A 5,772-nucleotide genomic window follows, 5' to 3' on the forward strand; every position below is an offset into this window, starting at 1 on the left:
GTATATATTCCACACGTGTGCTACATACTTATCATGTAATATCAACAGGGACATGTTATAAAACTGGACGCTCTGTTCGATCGCATCACGAGAGACAAAAAAAATATTAGAAAAAGCGTTGTGTGATGCATGTTTGCCTTTCCTGGACGTACCTGAGATACAAAACTGCATACAAAAATACGAAACAGTATACAAAGAGGTGATTGATATCAATGAACATGTGACGCAAACTGGATTGTAACATTTGTGCTTGTAATCATTATGAACAGTTCAATTATCAATAAAACAATGTTATTTTATCCCAATGATTGTTTGATTGTGTTTTACATTTTTCATATTTTAACTTTTGTTCAATTTCAAACTCTACATCGCTTTCTAGAGAATTATACGTAAACGTACTCAGTTTAATGCGACAAATACTCCGGAACATCAACATATACTCAACATACCTTAAATCACCTTTACATAACTTAGAAATAAGTTTTGAAGGCTTTGGTATGGCAAAAACAAGTTAATTCGCTTACAGGGACTAAACTTGACAAACTGCGAAAGTATGCCAATTTAAACTGTAACGAACATTCCGGAACATGTCCATAAGTTAAACATACCATAAATATCCTTTACATAGCTTAGAAATAGGCTTTGAGGGGTTTGGTATGCTAAAACAAACTTTTGGATCATTCAGGGGCTAAAAGTGTCAAAAAGTGCACAAGTTTGCACTTTCGCGCATAACTTACGTTCTGAATACATCCGGACATCCAAAAATTTATGTAAGCATCCTAGTATTATGCCTTAGTGTTTGGCATGAGAAAAATCCATTCGTCGCGCAATTTGGATCGTCTTTCGCGCTTATGTGCATTCTGTCGTAATTAACCGAACATCGCGACCGTACGGCCAAACGAACCGACATCCGACATATTTTTGAGCACATTTTCAGTTCCCTATACTTTAACATCATTTTAGAGCTTTGAAATGAGGTTAACGGGGCTTAAACATGCCAAAAACGCATCAAATACCAAGTTTTGGTGCTGCAGGGACCAAAACTGCAATTCTGCCAAACTAGGGGCTTACGGACCGTAAGCCATAAGCCATACGGTCCGTAAGGAGTCCCCAGTACAGCAGAACCCACATTAAATGCTGATTGGCTCTTCAAGTTTCGAAAGACCAAATGGCCCTTGCCTCTTCCAGCAAATGAGGGGCAACCTCTGACTTACCACAACATTGTGACAAGTGGACGGACAAGATCGTGGCACGAAATCCAAGAAACGATCCTAACGGTTCCACTTTTCCTATAAATACCCCCCCCCCATTTTGCTCAAAACCCACACAATCTGATCTTAAGGTTCTAAGTTGGAACCATTGTTTCATACCTGAGCCATTTTGGTCTAGATTAGCATTCGGGGACCCTCCGTAAGTATTCTTTCGTTCTTTTATTCGCTTTTTCGAGTCCGAAAGTCAACGTTTTGTTGACTTTCTGCATTGACCAGCTTATGTTCGATGCGAAGTTCATGGAACTTCATAACGTGAGTGTGATCACGATGGTTATAGTCCGTAGTGACTATACCTACTGATCACCACGTTATCTAGGCTCAGTGACGAGTCGTAGTTTCGGCCAAAATGTGCATTCTTGCATATTTTGTAACCAAACTACTCGTGGGCATCAAAGCCGTTTGTTTTGATGTCAACCCTGTTTTCAAACTTAGTTAAGCATGTTCTAACATGCTTAGCTCGTCACTTTTAGTTTAGTGCTTATATAGGGTCGTAAGGTAAGCGATCTAAACCATCGCTTATACTTTCGAACCCGACCCATTTGGTCGATCATTAGGGTCCGACCAAACACATTAGGTGACCATAGCTATAACCTTTCGAGGTTATACCTTGTGGTCACGATGTTAGGCGTTCTAGACGCGTTCTACGCGAACGATGAGTAAGGTAGCATAAGCTACCTAAACGGGTCGTGATGGGTCGCAAGCACTTAGGTTAGGTTTCATTTTAGTATGTAGGCTTTGTTAAACCATATTACACGAGTCTCTATACTCGTTTGGTTTACGAACCCGCATACTATCTGATCCTTCCGATTTGGTCCGGTATATTGACATAGCTACCTATTAGGTGCCGTTTGATATTCCGTGATCTCTAGCATTATTTGGTTATTATACAAGAACTACAAAGCAATCTCAGGTGAGTACATTGAACCCCTCTTTTACTGTTTTCCAAACTGTTTTGGGGTGAAACACATGTGCCTATCTGTTACATTCATGCTTTCCATGTTTTCACATCATATGCCTGCTATGTTGTTAGTACATTATAGTACACGATGTCATTACATTTCATGCTATGTATGCCCATTGTGTGCGTACTTAGTACATTGATTTACATAACATTTCTGTTGCATATGTTTACTCAGCATATGGACACATTGATTTACATGAACATTTCTGTTGCATATGTTTACTCAGCATATGGACACACTGATTTACATGAACGTTTCTGTTGCATATGTTTACTCAGCATATGGACACATTGATTTACATGAACATTTCTGTTGCATATGTTTACTCAGCATATGGACACATTGATTTACATGAACATTTCTGTTGCATATGTTTACTCAGCATATGGACACATTGATTTACATGAAAATTCTGTTGCATATGTTTACTCAGCATATGGACACATTGATTTACATGAACATTTCTGCTTCGTATGTTTACTTAGCATACTTAGTACAATTGTTTACATCACATGCCTTCATTTTGTTATGACATTTGGTTAGTTTAACATGGGACAATACATTCATTAACATTAGCTACGCCGTTCGTTAGTAGGTAGTGGTACCATAGGAATTGACAACTCCCGTTTCTGAAATCCTGGGTTTGATAGGATTGGAAGGAATGACCGAATTCGATATACATAACTTAGATAAACCTTTAATTTGTTTGAGGGTTTATCGCCGCAGTCTCAAGGCTTGGATGTATGCATAGTATACAATACCGCATAAATGTTAGTATCAATAGAGCATGCATTTTTTCCACAAAACATAACGTTGATTTAAACCATGTTTTACTTCAACGACTTGTTTTGTGCATTTTACATATGGTTTAAGTTGATACATTTCGCTTACCATACATGATACATCTGGGATGCACATTACATGATTTACATTGAACATAAACACGTTGACATTGACATACACATTTGGTGTTTTACATTGAACATAAACATTTGACATGGTTTACACAATAACACTTGACATTTGGTTTATACATGAACAATTTACATGGTGGATTGGTTTGGGTAAATGGTTTGAGTAACGAGGAGTGTGTAATATGATGCAAACATGGTGGATACGCCGCTGGTACTTCCTATATATAAATGTTTGTATAATATTACATATCTTAGTGTTATCCAAATCATTTCAGTTTAGACATATAACATTTTATACAAATAACACACTTTTCATAAAACATTGTCTTACAAAACAACTTATTATATTCAACTCATTTTACTTGGTTACTCGTTTAACCTTGCACTTATCTATACATATTATCTGATGTTATCGTTTTTCAAATGGTTTACAAAGCAAGACAAATTACAAGGTTCATGACTGACTGTTAATAAACATTCTTTAAACTCAAGTCATGAATCCCATTTTCACAAAACCTATGTATCTCACAGGCATTTTTATGCTGACGTACCTACTTTCACATGTGTTTTCAGGAGCTGTTCCATAGGATGTTGATCACGATACTAGGGCGGACCTGTGCCTTAGAGTCTAAGACTGAAGATAGACTTAGTTAACTATGTTATAAACTCTTTGTTTTCCTGTTTAAGACAATGTACTACCCTTGTTTAATAAATAAAATGTAACTTTAATTTCCATGGTTGTATAACAATTAATTCTGTCCACAACACTCCCCGACGTTTTCCGCCGCGGTTGCATGTTATACGCGGTCGGGGTGTGACAGAAGAGTTGGTATCAGAGCCATTGGTTATAGGGAATTAGGTTATTAGTAATGCTTTGACCTAGACTATAACTTTCTAGGACCCTAACACAAGTTATCTTGTGTTTAGAGTTTAAAACATGCACATCACCTATCCTTAGGTGATAACCACAACGGGAACTTCGGTTCCGAATCCGCTATGAAAATTAATCATCTGTTCTAGGATGATTGATTACTAGGTTTTGAACCCTCTGTTATAAGGTTTTGAACCCTCTGTTATAAGGTTTTGAACCCTCTGTTATATGGTTTTGAACCCTTTGGATTCTCAAAAATCTCGTCAAAGTTTTGGGTTAATAGTGTGAACACGTGCGAACTGGAAGAGTGAATGCCTGTACCCTGGGTTTTCTGTCTAAGGCTAGAGTGTTCGTACAAATCCACATAATCGGACCAGTCACTCTTACCTGGGAGCTCTTGGGGTGAGTGTTCACTTATAGGCGAGCATGTCTTCGCGATACACTAATTCTGAACCATTTACTTTGACTAGACATTTCATGCTGCTTGTTTGCTTTTCGATGCATAACCACCATCTTTGCTTTTGTTGATTTTGCTTCATCTCATTCTCTTCACCCAATCATCTCACTCGTTTCATTTCATGTTTTTCTCTTCTAGAATGCCTCCTTGACGCGACAACCAGACAGCTACTGCCGAGCTGGCGGAGATTATTGCGCAGCAGATGGCTGCTCAATTCCCAAATCTCTTTGCTCAATGGAACCAGGCCAACAACAACAACAATGGTACATGCAAATACAAGGATTTTAACTCGGCTAAGCCACTCAAGTTTAGTGGTTCTGAGGGAGCAACTGGGCTTCTTCAGTGGTTCGAGAGCATCGAGAACACTTTTCGCCACGTGCAGTGTCCTGACAATCGCAAGGTCGAGTTTTCTTCGAGTGTGTTTCAGAAGAGGGCTCTTACGTGGTGGAACGGGGTTATGATATATCAAGGTGCAGAAGTTGCTCTAGCTCAGACATGGGCTGAACTGAGAGCTCTTATGATGAGGGAGTTTTGTCCTCGTCATGAGCAACGAGCGTTGGAGAAAGAATTTGATGTTTTGAGGCAAGATAGTGGCGAGCACAGGGCTTATACTGATAGGTTTGAGGAGTTGAGTCTGCTTTGCCCAACTATGGTTACCCCACTCGATAAGGCCATCGAAAGGTATATCGACGGCCTACCTGACTCAGTACAAGACATCCTCACTGGTAGCAACCCTACCACACTCCGTCAGGCAATCGAGTTATTAGCGACACTGACTGAGTCACAGATTCGAAAGAATAAGCTACACAGGAAGGGCGACAAGGGCAAGAAACAGTCGGCTGACAAGGAAGATAGCAAGAAAGGTCAAAACAAGAAGGGAAAGGATTCTGGTTCCTCAAGGGGGTCAAGGAAGCGTAAGGCTTCCCAAAACTATGATGTCACTGCCCAAGCTAACCAGGCAGCTCCCAACCAGCCTCCAACAAAGAAGCCCTATTCAGGAAGTGCACCTTTGTGCAATCAATGCAACAGTCACCATCAGCCGCAATATCAGTGTCGTTTCTGTACTAACTGTGGGAAGTCGGGTCATCTTGCCGATGTTTGTCGGTTTACTCAGAATCGCGCAGTTCAGAACCCTGCTCAACAAGTTGCTCAGCAACAGGGTCAGGCTGCGCGACCAAACTACCCACCAGGTGCTTGTTATAACTGTGGGGATCTGACCCACTACAGAAATCGGTGTCCAAGGCTAGCCAACCAGAACCATAATGCAAACCAGAATCAGGCACAGGCTCGAGGTCGA

This window comes from Helianthus annuus, chromosome 12 (assembly GCF_002127325.2).
Source record: "Helianthus annuus cultivar XRQ/B chromosome 12, HanXRQr2.0-SUNRISE, whole genome shotgun sequence".
NCBI lineage: Eukaryota > Viridiplantae > Streptophyta > Magnoliopsida > Asterales > Asteraceae > Helianthus > Helianthus annuus.